The sequence below is a fragment of the Cibotium barometz genome, chromosome 11, assembly GCF_041138505.1.
Source record: "Cibotium barometz isolate CiBa-2024 chromosome 11, ASM4113850v1, whole genome shotgun sequence".
NCBI classification, from domain to species: Eukaryota; Viridiplantae; Streptophyta; class Polypodiopsida; order Cyatheales; family Cibotiaceae; genus Cibotium; species Cibotium barometz.
In genome coordinates, this window is record NC_141056.1 from 36385482 (window position 1) to 36401145 (window position 15664).

The 15664-nt window shown below is 45.9% G+C and overlaps 1 protein-coding gene across 3 annotated transcripts in view; it reads right to left on the reverse strand.

Annotated features, from left to right (window-relative positions):
* The window catches only part of LOC147634130 (homeobox-leucine zipper protein HOX32-like), a 38415-nt gene that overhangs the window by 1937 nt on the left and 20814 nt on the right, over positions 1–15664 (reverse strand). The window lies entirely within an intron of this gene.

Below are 15664 nucleotides of genomic sequence, written 5' to 3' on the forward strand. Positions count from 1 at the left end.
TGGATTCATACAGAGACTCGGATACATGGATGTGTACATGCCTCACAGTGCCCGAGTGGCGATTGGCCAGCTCAGAGTGTCATCACACCAGCTTGAGATTGAGGTAGGTAGGGCAACACGGATCCCCAGAGCTGAGAGGATATGCAGACTATGCCAGGAGGAGGTTGAGAGTGAGGAACATTATGTATGCAGATGCAGAGCATATAGTGTCATTAGAGAGAGATACACCACCATCTTCAGTGGACATCCCTCACTCCACCAGATCATGGAGTCCGCAGACCAGCGCAGATTTGGCCAGTTCTTGTTAGAGAGACAGCGCCAAAGAGACACTGATACAGACTCATACCACAGGGAGAGGTGGGCAACAGCTCTAGCTCACTGATTTCTTCCAGAGATCTATGCCAGTGCCTACCTTGACACACGAGGGGGTTACACTTCAACGCGCTACGGACCTCCGAGCCAGACGGAGACCGAGAGCACGGCTAGCTCACTTACACTCACACCCGGAGATCATGCTCCGAGGTATTTTGCCTCGCAATCGCCTATGTGTCACATATTACACCCCCATTATGGTACTGGTTGGAGCTAGACAGATCTGCATTGCATTCTTGTATACCCTACGCATATAGGTTGCATATTGAGCCTCTAGCAGTAGTGCTCCATCCATCACACCCCCCCACTAGCTCAGTACTTTCATACTTTATTTCATATTCATTTTGTCCTTTTTTTAATCTGGACATCCAGAAGACATTGACAGTTGTACATTGATTTGTCTCATAGGTCGAGTTCGGTCTCTAGTAGACGTTAATACAGCTTTCTTTCTCTCTCTATGTTACGCAGGGTTTTGGGCCGTTACGTAGGGTCTGAATGAGAGAGATAATTAGGGTTAGAGTTCATGTGGGAGACATACACAGAGAGAACAAGGGAGAGAGAGAGAGAGAGAGAGAGAGTTGTGGGGATAAGTCAACTCATCAAGATGAGTGTGTGACTCCCCTATCACACATGTATATTGCACTAGTACACATAGTGCACTTAGTACATTAAAAGTACTAAGTGTACTATGTACTATAACTTATGGGCTTGTACACACTATAAGGGTGGGCATAGTGCCTTTACCCCAACAACCTCCCACTTAAAGGCAAAGTGCCCTTAAGTAAAGGAAAAGAAAAAATCAGCATGTACATGATAATATACAAGGCCATATCAAGGCTGAAACTGGCCTCATCCAATGCCCATCAAGTGTCTGCAATGAGCAAACCGCTCCGGAGACAAACTCTTTGTCAACAGATCAGCCGGGTTGTCATCCGTATGAATCTTAACAAGCTGAATTTGCTTGTTCTCTATCACCTCTCTGATGAAGTGATACTTCACATCCACATGCTTCGTCTTTGCATGAAAGACAGGGTTCTTTGCCAACTAGATGGCACTCTGACTATCACAATGCAACAATGGAATATCCCCTGTATAACCCAAATCAACCACTAACCGAGATAGCCATAATGCCTCCTTGCAAGCCTCTGTGGCTGCAATATACTCGGCCTCTGTAGTAGATAAGGCAGTGCACTTCTACATCCTGGATATCCATGACATAGCACCTCCTGTGAATGTAAACACATAACCGGTAGTAGACTTCCGGTTATCTGGATGACCGGCATAATCCGAATCCGTGTAACCATGCACTAATGCATCCTGTTTGCCAAAACAAATGCACATATCCTGTGTGCCCTTCAGGTATCTCATGACACCTTTCACTGCTTCCCAATGCTTCTTGCCAGGGTTGGCCATGTATCTAGAAACCACTCCCACTCTGCAAATGCAATGTCCGGCCTAGTAGCAACCATGGCATACATGAGACTGCCACAAGCTGAAGCATACGGAATCTTGGCCATATCAGCCCTGCCACTATCTGACTGTGGGCTGTCCATAGCACTGAGTTTCACATATGGAGGCAAAGGAGTACTAGCCTTCTTCCCCCCGTCCATATTGAACCTCTGCAAGACTTTGCCAATGTATTCCTTCTGAGACAAATACAACACATGCTGATTTCTGTCCCGAAGTATCCGCATACCCAAAATGTGATTTGCATCACCCAAATCCTTCATATCAAAGGTTTGATGCAGCCTCTGCTTCAAGGCATCCATCTCCTTACGAGTGAAGGAGCAAGGAGGACCTGCGGCTTTAGGGTTTCATGGGAGAGACATACACAGAGAGGGAGAGTAAGAGAGAGAGAGAGGGAGAGAGAGCACACCAATGTTTGGTGGGTGTGAATAGTTGGCTTGTTGTAGTTAGGGGCACACCACAACCCCTTTATAAGAAGAGTGACCTTTACAATGACTTGGAGTGCACTCCATACATATGACTTGGAGTGCACTCCACACTTATTAATAAGTGAATGTGAAACGGACCAAATAATGGGCATACACTTATACACATGTACACACTTGTACATACTTGGGGCCTTTACCCCAACAACCTCCCACTTAAAGGCCAGTGTGTGCCTAAAAGAGGAGAGAGATCAGCAGATGTCTGATCATCCAATGCCCATCAAGTGCCTGCAGTGAGCAAACCTCTCTGGAGGTAAACTCTTGGTCAACAGATCCGCTGGGTTGTCATCCGTATGAATCTTGACAAGCTGAATCAGCTTGTCCTCTATCACCTCTCTGATGAAGTGATACTTCACATCCACATGCTTCGTCTTTGCATGAAAGACAGGGTTCTTTGCCAACTGGATGGCACTCTGACTGTCACAATGCAACAATGGAATATCCCCTGTATAGCCCAAATCTGCCACTAACCGAGATAGCCATAATGCTTCCTTGCAAGCCTCTGTGGCTGCAATATACTCGGCCTCTGTAGTAGATAAGGCAATGCACTTCTGCATCCTGGATATCCATGATACTGCACCTCCTGTGAATGTAAACACATAACCGGTAGTAGACTTCCGGTTATCTGGATGACCGGCATAATCCGAATCCGTGTAACCATGCACTAATGCATCCTGTTTGCCAAAGCAAATGCACATATCCTGTGTGCCTTTTAGGTATCTCATGATACCCTTCACTGCTTCCCAATGCTTCTTGCCAGGGTTGGCCATATATCTGCTAACCACACCAACTGCAAATGCAATGTCTGGTCTGGTAGCAACCATGGCATACATGAGACTGCCACAAGCTGAGGCATACGGAATCTTGGCCATATCAGCCCTGTCTCTATCTGACTGTGGGCTGTCCATAGCACTGAGTTTCACATATGGAGGCAACGGAGTACTAGTCTTCTTCCCCCCATCCATATTGAACCTCTGCAAGACTTTGCCAATGTATTCCTTCTGAGACAAATACAACACATGCTGATTTCTGTCCCGAAGAATCCGCATACCCAAGATGTGATTTGCATCACCCAAATCCTTCATATCAAAGGTCTGATGCAGCCTCTGCTTCAAGGCATCCATCTCCTTACGAGATTTCCCGGCAATCAACATATCATCAACATACAAGATGAGGATCAATAGACTGCCATCCAAAGCTTTCTTGGTGTACAAGCAGTGATCTATGTCACTTCTCCTGAAATCTTGGGATTTCATGAATGTATCAAATTTATGATACCATTCCCTTGGTGCCTGTTTGAGCCCATAAAGACTCTTTTTCAGCTTGCATACAAGCTTCTCTTTCCCTTTCACTGCATAACCCTCTGGCTGCTTCATATATATCTCCTCATGGAGATCTCCGTGAAGAAAGGCTGTCTTCACATCCATCTGAACCAATTCCAGATCCTCATGTGCAACCAAAGCTAACACAGCTCTAAGTGTAGTCATTTTGACCACTGGAGAGAAGATCTCATCAAAGTCCACACCATATTCCTGCTTAAAGCCCTTTGCCACTAATCTGGCTTTGTACCTTGGCTTAGTCCCAGGTGTAACTTTGAGCCTGTAAACCCACTTGCATGGCAATGTCTTTTTGCCAGTAGGTAGCTGCACCAAATCCCATGTGCTATTCTTATGCAAAGAATCCATCTCTGACTGCATAGCACGCTCCCATAGAGCCTTATCTGCCCTCTGTAAAGCCTCTTTGTAACATGAGGGCTCCCCACAGTCAGTGAGCATCAAGTAGTCAACCCCTGGAACAAACCTGTCAGGGACTCTGGAGGGTCTAGTGGACCTCCGTACCCAATGACCATCATTTGCAGGTTGCTGTCCAGCCTGCATATCACCCATCGGTGGCTCCTGTTCCATGCCATAAGGCTGAAAAATCATGCCCGGTATCTCCTCTAACTGTGGTATATCCATAGGGATATCTTCTGCCATATCTGGCTGTCCATTTGGACCATTTTCAGCACCATTTAAGGGCTGGTTTTCCTGCTGTAATGGCTGATTTACAGCCCTTTGTTGTTGTCCATGATGTCCATCATCATCAAAGATGACTCTGCCAGGCTCCTGTTGCCTTGCAGGCTCCTTATACATGCATGTTTCATCAAAAATGACATCATTGCTGCGTATGATCTTTCTATTCATGGGATCCCAAAGTCTATACCCCATTTCACCTTTGTCACCATATCCTAGGAATATGCATTTATGAGACTTAGGATCAAGTTTGGTGCGCATTTCCCTGCGTATGTGCACGTACGCAACGCAACCAAACACTCTCAAGTGCTTGTATGACGGAGGCTTCCCTGTCCATACTTCTTCTGGCACTTTCCCACCAAGCCTCGTGTTAGGTGACCTGTTTATAAGGTGAACGGCTGTCATAACAGCTTCAGCCCAAAAACCATGAGGTAATGCAGCATGTGACAACATAGAACGGACCTTCTCCTGAATGGTCCTGTTCATCCTCTCTGCTGTCCCGTTTTGTGGAGGATCATAAGGAGTAGAGAGCTCCCTCTTGATGCCTTTAGCATCACAAAAGTCCTGAAACTGTTTGGACATATACTCTCCACCATTATCGGAACGCAAAGCCTTCAGTGTTTTGCCAGTTTGATTCTCAACATGAGCAACAAACTTCTCAAACACTGAAAATGTATCACTCTTCAGACGAAGAGGATATGCCCACACCTTACGTGTGGCATCATCAATAAATGACACAAAATACTTTGCCCCACCCAATGAAAGCTGAGGCATCTCACATACATCTGTATGCACAAGCTCTAACTGAGCATCTTTCTGTCCAAGAGCTTTCTTGTGAGGGCACTGTAGTTGCCTACCATAGATGCAATGCTCACAAAACTGAAAACCTGAGAACTTAAGAGAAGGCAAATAACCATAACGAGATAAGAGCTCCATTCCTTTGACACTCATGTGTCCCAACCGGTTATGCCACAAAGAGATTTGCGGCAACTCGGTTGCATTCACATCGGCATGGTGACAAACACCAGCATACATGAAGTATAGAGTATCAACCTTAGAGCCTCTGGCAACAACCAGTGAGCCCTTACTAATCTTCCACTTTCCACTACCAAATGTGGTAACATAATCAGCATCATCAAGCTGTCCAGTAGAAAGCAGATTCTTCTTGATCTCAGGCACATGCCTGACATCATGGAGCATAAGCTGTGAGCCATCTGAAAATACAAGCCTCACATCACCTCTGCCAAGTATCTTGCATGCATGGTTATCACCCAAATAAACAACTCCTTCATTGCCAGCAGTGTACCTGACAAACAAGTCTCTGCAACCTGTGACATGAAAGGAGGCACCTGAATCAATGATCCATGAGTGCATACCATGACCACCTGTAAGAAGTGAATGGGCATCAAGTGAAGACGTAAATAGGACTTCATCCACACTGTCACCTGCATGTGACACATTGACTTCTTCAATCTTGACTCCACTTTTACCCTTTGGCTTTGTATCTTTGGCTTCACTTGCTTCATCCTTGTCTTTGCCTTTTCCCTTTTCCTTTTGATCATTTTTCCACTTGTAGCATTGCTTTTTGAAGTGTCCCTTCTTGCCACAATAATGGCATTCCAAGTCCTTTTTGGAGCGAGACTTGCTCCTTCCCCTTTCTTGGCTTTTCCCCCTTTGCTGGGATCTCCCACGTGCATTCATTGCATTGGACTTTCCAACAGAGTTGTTTTTCCTGTTCATCTCTTCTTGAAGAAGAGCACCCTCAACATCTGCATATGACAGCATAGCATGCGAATTGCTAGTGGCTGTCCTGAATGTGTCCCAACTCTCTGGCAAAGTGCATAACAAAAAGGTGGCTTTGAACTCATCGTCCATTGCCAACTTTTGATTTATAACCTGGCTGACAATACCATTAAACTCATTGAGATGGGCTGTCATAGAAGCCCCTTCCTTCATCTGAAGGCCTATGAGTTTCTTCAACCAATACACTTTGCTTGAGGCACTTTGTTGGGCATACAAGTCCTGCAATCTCTGCCACATTCCCCAAGCAGTCTTCTCTTCACGAATGCTGAAAAGTAATGAGTCTGACACAGACAACATGATAGTGGATCTCGCAAGCTCATCCACATCTTCCCACTCTTCAGCAGTAAGAGAAGCAGGCATTACACCCTTTTCTTTGATAGGCTTGTGCTGCTTCTTCTGGAGCAACACATTGTAGCACTGAGTTTGCCAAATGTCATAATTATGAGAGCCTTCAAGCTTCTTGATGTGAAGCAAAGAAGAACTTTCACCTGTGGTTGCCATAGCAAAGTACAACCAAAGTCAATACTTGACTCTCTACAAACCTGTGCAAACACTACACCCAAATGCACACAAAGTGCTCAACCCTGTGCAAACACTGCACCCAAATGTTCTCCCAAGGTATATCTCCCACTGCGGAATCTGTGCAAAACACTGCACCCAAATGTTCTCCCAAGGTATATCTCCCACTGCGGAATCTGTGCAAAACACTGCACCCAAATGTTCTCCCAAGGTATATCTCCCACTGCGGAATCTGTGCAAAACACTGCACCCAAATGTTCTCCCAAGGTATATCTCCCACTGCGGAATACTCCCACTGTCAATGATCAAACTGACACAATGACATAAAATACATCTCCCAAAACTGTCATAAACAGTGCAGCCACATACATTTGCCAAAAGCCCCAAATTTTGACAGTCAAACTTGGTCAAAATTGACCCAAAATTGTCAAATATGCATGGACAGTGTTACCACAAGACATATGCATCACCAATTGTCCAATTACATGAGAAGCCCCAAATTGCCACTGCAATGAGCTTCGATTGACGGTCAATTACCCAAAATTGGACTCAATTGATGCAATAATGCTTCAATTAACACCTTAATGCCTGCAATTGTGACTGTCCGGTGCCAATACATGAAAAGCCCCAAAATTTCGGCTTCAATGTCTGCAAATTGGCTTTAATTGACAAAAGCCCCAATTGTTTTCCACCATTACCTGCGTAATCTGCACAATTGCATGGAAAACAAGAAAAAGCCCCAGAAAATGAAGCAAAATACCTCTTGAAATTTGCTGGCTGTGTGTCTGCAGATCTGATAAAGGGAGGCACTCCAGGAGCCCGTGGGCCTGCTGGGCAGCCACGTGGGCTGGGTGGCTGGCTGGCTGGGCAGCCCCGTTGGCTGGCTGCGTGGGCTGGCTGGGCAGCCCTGTGGGCTGCGTGGGCAGCCTGGGCAGCCCCCTTGAGCTGCCTGGGCAGCCTTCTTGGCTGCAACAGCAGGGCGACCAGCAAAAGGAAGGCGGCCAGCTGCAAAAGTGAGGCGACCAGCAGAAAGGGGGGCGACCAGCAGAGGAGAAGAGGGAGGGGAGCACCGGCGACCAAGCTCTTGCAGTTCTTCGCGACAGAGTTGAAGTTCTTCGCGACAGAAGTCGTCCCCAAGCTTTCTTCGCTACAGAATTGGAGTTCTTCGCGACAAAAGTAGTCCCCAAAGTCGAGGGAGATGAGAGGAGAACAGAAGAGCACCGCAGCCAAAACCCTAAGCAAGAGAACCAGGCTCTGATACCAGTTGAAGGAGCAAGGAGGACCTGCGGCTTTAGGGTTTCATGGGAGAGACATACACAGAGAGGGAGAGTAAGAGAGAGAGAGAGGGAGAGAGAGCACACCAATGTTTGGTGGGTGTGAATAGTTGGCTTGTTGTAGTTAGGGGCACACCACAACCCCTTTATAAGAAGAGTGACCTTTACAATGACTTGGAGTGCACTCCATACATATGACTTGGAGTGCACTCCACACTTATTAATAAGTGAATGTGAAACGGACCAAATAATGGGCATACACTTATACACATGTACACACTTGTACATACTTGGGGCCTTTACCCCAACAACGAGATTTCCCGGCAATCAACATATCATCAACATACAAGATGAGGATCAATAGACTGCCATCCAAAGCTTTCTTGGTGTATAAGCAGTGATCTATGTCACTTCTCCTGAATTTCTGGGATTTCATGAATGTATCAAATTTATGATACCATTCCCTTGGTGCCTGTTTGAGCCCATAAAGACTCTTTTTCAGCTTGCATACAAGCTTCTCCTTTCCACTCACTGCATAACCCTCTGGCTGTTGCATATATGTCTCCTTATGGAGATCACCGTGAAGAAAAGCAGTCTTCACATCCATCTGAATCAAGTCCAGATCATCATAAGCAACCATAGCTAATACAGCTCTAAGTGTGGTCATTTTGACCACTGGAGAGAAGATCTCATCAAAGTCCACACCATATTCCTGCTTGAAGCCCTTAGCCACTAACCTGGCTTTGTATCTTGGCTTTACATTTGAGCCTGTAAACCCACTTGCATGGCAAAACCTTCTTGCCTGCAGGCAAATGCACCAACTTCCATGTTCCATTTTTGTGCAGAGAATCCATCTCTGACTTCATGGCACGCTCCCAAAGAGCCTTGTCTACCCTCTGTAAAGCCTCCTTATAACATGAGGGCTCCCCACAGTCAGTAAGCATCAAGTAGTCAACCCCTGGAACAAACCTGTCAGGGGCTCTGGAGGGTCTTGTGGACCTCCGTACCCAATGACCATCATTTGCAGGTTGCTGTCCAGCCTGCATATCACCCATTGGTGGCTCCTGTTCCATGCCATAAGGCTGAAAAATCATGCCCGGTATTTCCTCTAACTGTGGTATATCCATAGGGATATCTTCTGCCATGTCTGGCTGTCCATTTGGACCATTTTCAGCACCATTTAAGGGCTGGTTTTGCTGCTGTAATGGCTGATTTACAGCCCTTGGTTGTTGTCCATGATGTCCATCATCATCAAAGATGACTCTGCCACAGACTCCTTATACATGCATGTTTCATCAAAAATGACATCATTGCTGCGTATAATCTTTCTTTTCACGGGATCCCAAAGTCTATACCCCATTTCACCTCTGTCACCATATCCTAGGAATATGCATTTGTGAGACTTAGGATCAAGTTTGGTGCGCATTTCCCTGCGTATGTGCACGTACGCAACGCAACCAAACACTCTCAAGTGCTTGTATGACGGAGGCTTCCCTGTCCATACTTCTTCTGGCACTTTCCCACCAAGCCTCGTGTTAGGTGACCTGTTTATAAGATGAACGGACTTTAGAGAAGGCAAGTAACCCAAACGAGACAATTGCTCCATTCCCTTGACACTCATGTGTCCCAACCGGCTATGCCACATAGAGATTTCCGGCAGCTCGGTTGCATTTACATTAGCATGGTGACAAACACCTGCATGCATGAAATAAAGAGTGTCCACCTTAGAGCCTCTGGCAACAACCAGTGAGCCCTTACTAATTTTCCACTTTCCACAACCAAATGTGGTAACATAATCAGCATCATCAAGCTGTCCAGTAGAAAGCAGATTCTTCTTGATCTCAGGCACACGTCTGACATCATGGAGCATAAGCTGTGAGCCATCTGAAAATACAAGCCTCACATCACCTCTGCCAAGAATCTTGCATGCATGGTTATCACCCAAATAAACTACTCCTTCATTGCCAACAGTATACCTGACAAACAAGTCTCTCCAACCTGTGACATGAAAGGAGGCACCTGAATCAATGATCCATGAGTGCATACCATGACCATCTCCTGTAAGAAGTGAATGGGCATCAAGTGAAGACGTGAATAGGACCTCATCCTCACTGTCACCTGCATGTGACACATTGATTTCTTCAATCTTTACTCCACTTTTGCCCTTTGGCTTTACATCTTTGGCTTCATCTTTGTCTTTGTCTTTGCCTTTTCCCTTTTCCTTTTCATCATTTTTCCATTTATAGCATTGCTTTTTGATGTGTCCCTTCTTGCCACAATAATGGCATTCCAAGTCCTTTTTGGAGCGAGACTTGCTCCTTCCCCGTTCTTGGCTTTTATCCCTTTGCTGGGATCTCCCACGTGCATTCATTGCATTGGACTTTCCAACAAAGTTGTTTTTCCTGTTCATCTCTTCTTGAAGAAGAGCACCCTCAACATCTGCATATGACAACATAGCATTCGAATTGCTAGTGGCTGTCCTGAATGTGTCCCAACTCTCTGGCAAAGTGCATAAGAGAAAAGTGGCTTTGAACTCATCGTCCATCGCCAACTTTTGATTTATAACTTGGCTGACAATACCATTAAACTCATTTAGATGGGCTGCCATAGACGCCCCTTCCTTCATCTGAAGACCTATGAGTTTCTTCAACCAATACACTTTGCTTGAGGCACTTTGCTGGGCATACAAGTCCTGCAATCTCTGCCACATTCCCCAAGCTGTCTTCTCTTCACGAATGCTAAAAAGTAAAGAGTCTGACACAGACAACATAATAGTAGATCTTGCCAGCTCATCCATATCTTCCCACTCTTCAGCAGTAAGAGAAGCGGGCATTACACCCCTTTCTTTGATAGGCTTGTGCTGCTTCTTCTGGAGCAACACATTATAGCACTGGGTTTGCCAAATATCATAGTTATGTGAGCCTTCAAGCTTCTTGATGTGAAGCAATGAAGAGCTCTCACCTGTGGTTGCCATAGCAATATGCAACCTGTCAATGCCTGACTCCCTGCAAAATGTACAAACACTGCACCAAAAGCACACAAAGTGCTCACACTTGTTCTCCCAAACTTTATCTCCCACTGCGGAAGCACAAATGCAACTTTTCTCCCACTTTATGTGATGAAATCACCAAAATCTAGTTGCTGCAGATTTAGGACAGCACCTTAAATGTGCTCTGTTCCCCTTCCAAAGTACTGTACAGCAGTACTAAGTGCTCACCTGTGATGTACCAAACCTGTACCGGCAAGTACAGCAACTGAAATTGAACCTTTTCCTCACTCAAATCAGTGTACAGCCATGCCAAAACTTGCACAAAGCTGTGCCAAATCTGTACCAGCAGATACAGTAGCAATAAATGCTCTCCTGGCTGTCCAAAAGAGTGAAAATCAGACTTTTACAGTCCCGAACACTGCATACAACAGTCCCGAACAGAAATTGGGCAAAAGCCCCTTGACTGCAAGCTGATTTCTGAGGATTCAAGGCATAAATGTCTTGCCTGCTGCTTTGCCAAGCTCAACAAGCATAAAATCTTGAAAAGCCCCTTGATTTAAGATCAATTTCTGATCATACATGGTACATTGACGCACATGAAGGCATCCACAGTCTTCACGGTGCTTCCCCCTGGCCACATATACATCCAATACATGAAAGCCCCTTGATTTACACGCACATTGAGTGCTTGTCAGGGATCAACACATTGCCCAAAGCATCAAATGCGATTGCCTGCATGCAAATCAATCCAATCGGCACAAAAGCCCCTTGATTTGCATTGCAATTTGCTGCAATTTTGCCCGAATGTGCGATTTCTCACATCATACAGCATGTATGAATGCTTAATTGCACAAATACATCAAAAGCCCCAAATTTTGACATCCAATTTCCTGCAAATTGATCCTGATTGTGACCAATGTCACCCAATTTTGCCAATTTTGCTCAAAATTGAGCAATTGGGCACCTGTACCTGCTCAATTGATTGAATTGATAAGAAATTCCCAAAATTGAAGGCAAATACCTCTTAATTTTTTGAATTTCTCTGATCTGCAGGCTGAATTTCTTTGTGTTGATGCTGTTGCAGAAGAAGGGGGGGGGCACTTCTTGTTGATGTTGATGCTATTGCTCCTGCTGCTGCTGTACGGATGGTTGGGCAGCGAGGCGTTGTGGGAGCGAAAACTCTTGATTGGCCGCCCATTCACGAGAAAACGGAATTTCCTGGGGCCTTCTATGAGCACTGCCCAAAAGCCCGTTGAATGTGCTGTTGACGGGCGCCCGCCTGGGTATGCGCCTGAATGCTTGGGTATGCGCCTGACCACCACCACGTAGGCGTGTCGTCTGCCTTCGCCTAGCGCAGGTAGCCAGGGTTGAATGCGCTGGCCTCCTCGCTACCTCAGCTTCTGTTGGGGTATGCGCCTGGTTCTGGTCCACAGCCAGTTACGTGTCCGCCTGCCTTCGCCTGCGTGTCTTACTCACGAGTGGCTGGGCGAAATCGGGTCAGCCCACACAAAGCGAAGCTGTTGAGACGCCGACTACGGGTACTCGCTCACGCCCAGCAGCCAGCCTACGCCCAACGCTGACACCTAGTCGACGTATTGCTGCCCAGCGCTGACTCCTAGTCGACCTGCTTGCTGGCGGCGTTTAGCTCCTCACCTGCTTCTGCGAGCGCTGCTTACGACTTGGTTTGCCTTGTTCTGCACAGGGCAGCTTCACATGTGCTTTAGCACCTACAAGAGATTCTGCCCACGCAGCACACACAGGCTACCAGCTCTGATACCAGTTGAATGAGAGAGATAATTAGGGTTAGAGTTCATGTGGGAGACATACACGGAGAGAACAAGGGAGAGAGAGAGAGAGAGAGTTGTGGGGATAAGTCAATTCATCAAGATGAGTGTGTGACTCCCCTATCACACATGTATATTGCACTAGTACACATAGTGCACTTAGTACATTAAAAGTACTAAGTGTACTATGTACTATAACTTATGGGCTTGTACACACTATAAGGCTTGTCTATTGTGTGATTTCAGATCCTTGGCTAGCATTAATTAGATCACCCTTCCACAGACATGTTACAATGCACCATGGAAACCACACAACTTAGTTGTGGTTGAGCCCTTATCTTGCGGTTAAAGAGAATAACACCAGACAACAATTAACCAATTCACACAGCACAAATTATACACAATACACCACACTAGGGCCAGAGACATCGTCCCTCCCCAAGGATTTTATTCCAATACAGAATTTGGGCACAAGGTAGATGGTGCCTACTAGCACTAGTGTGGTGCTAGTCATACTAGCTATGAAGCATTACCAATCACATTGGTTAAAAATAGATGCAATGGCTATTCACGCTAGTATTCATTGTAACTTTTGGAGGGCCCGAGGTTTTCGCCAAAACACTTGACCTTTAATGAAATTTAACACTTAAATTGGCCACACCCTTAACACATACGCCATTTAAATGGAAAAGAGAGATGTGCAGAGCTGACACCACATAGAGGTCGGAATGGGCTGAACCCCCCCCCCCCCCCCTCTCTGGAGTATTTGATTACCCAAGGAGAAATATAACATGTACAAGCTTTGAGGGCCTTACTCTCCCCATGGGAGATGCCGGATTATCCATATACAATCATCATTGGACCATACACATGAGCTATCATCAAAAGAAGCCCCTCTATACCATAACGTGTGTAAACCACCTCTTCCCATGAGGGTTCTAATCTTCCCCATCACCATGGGTCTTCAAGATGCTGTATGTGAGAAAAACTCAATTGAAGCAAATAATATACCATATACGTCACCATGAACAAGTCGGGCAGCACCATGGTCAACCAAAACAAGTCAGGGCAGCATCAATAGTGCTGGTACAAAAGCTACAGAATCTGAAACAGTATGTTTGGCCCTCCACTCATCCGGTACAGCATGTACAATGGCTGGTACAACAGGTACAAAATCTAAAAACAGCACGTACAGCCCTCCACTCAGTCGGTACAATAGGTACAATGGTTGGTACAGCAGGTACAGTGGTTGATTCAGCTCGTACAACATGCATACAACCATGAAGAGGCTAAAGAAATAGAGAAACGCTCCCGGAGGGCCCGAGGGTTTCGCCAAAACACTTGACCATTGATGCAATTTAACACTGAAATTGGCCATAGCCACATACGCCACTTAACCCACAAAACTGGGAAAGAGAGATGTGCAAGGCTAACACCGCATAGAGGCCGGAATGGGCCGACCCGCCCCCTTGGAGTATTTGATTACCCAAGGAGAAATATAACATGGAAAAGATTTGAGGGTCTTACTCTCCCCATGGGAGATGCCAGATTATCCATATACAACCATCATTGGACCATACACATAGGCTATCATTAAAAGAAGCCCCTAAATACCATGAATGTGTGTAAACCACCTCTTCCTGTGAGGGTACTGATCTTCCCCATCACCACAGGTCTTCAAGATGCCATATGTGAGAAAAACTCAGCTGAAGCAGATACACTCACCATGAACAAGTCGGGCAGCACCATGGGCAACCAAAACAGGTTAGGGCAACACCAATAGAGCTGGTACAGCAACTACAGAATCTGAGACAGTAGGTACAGCCCTCCACTCAGCCGGTACAGCATGTACAATGGCCGGTATAGCAGGTGCAGAATCTAAAAACAGTAGGTACAGCCCTCCACTCAACTGGTACAACAAGCTCAATGGCTGGTGCAACAAGTACAGTGGTTGATTCAGCACGTACAGCATGCATACAGCCATGAAGAGGCTAAAGAAATAGAGAAACCCTCTATAGAGGGGAGTGAAGTAGTGTAGAGGCTCTCCATAAGGCGATGTAGAATGCGAGCAGCCAACATGGTAGAAGAGAGCTTGCTACAAGAGAGCCTACTCCAAATGAAGAGAGAGGGCTCCAATTTATAGATTAGTGCCTCCCATGAGCTATAATGGCAAGTGAAGGCTATAATGACAAGTGGAGAGCCACACAATAGCTGAAGTGACAAGTGTGAGGCCACTTGTCTCACTTTAATCCACTTTCTTGCCACATGTCCCAATCTAAGAGCAGGGTCCACCGTCCTCCCATAATCTTTGCCTTCAAAAATATCCCAACCGGTAACCCATTTGTCATAGGTACTTTGGCAACTCTAGGTATTTGTTAAATTCCACACATAATGACGCAAACAGAATTTCCATCGAAGTCGGGCCAAAAATAGCATAGAAGTGTGATCCTTTGTATTCCAGGATAATCCCCCATTCCCAAAGCTTGTAATTTCCAAATATTTAGACGTCTTGGAGTCCACCAAACCCCTTTCATATTGGGAAATGTCCAAGCTGGGTACTGATCTCCCCACCACCACGGGTCTTCAAGATGCCATATGTGAGAAAAACTCAGCTTAAGCAAATAATATACCATATATATCACCAAGAACAAGCTGGGCAAAACCATGGGCAACCAAAACAAGTCAGGGCAGCACCAATAGAGCTGGTACAGCAGCTATAGAATCTGAAACAGTAGGTACAGCCCTCCACTCAGCCAATATGGCATGTACAATGGCTGGTACAGCAGGTACAGAATCTACAAATAGCAGGTACAGCCCTCCACTCAGTCTGTACAACAGGTACAATGGCTGGTACAATGGTTGATTCAGCTCGTACAGCATGCATACAACCATGAAGAGGCTAAAGAAATAGAGAAACCCTCTGTAGAGGGGAGTTAAGTAGTATAGAGGCTTCCATACG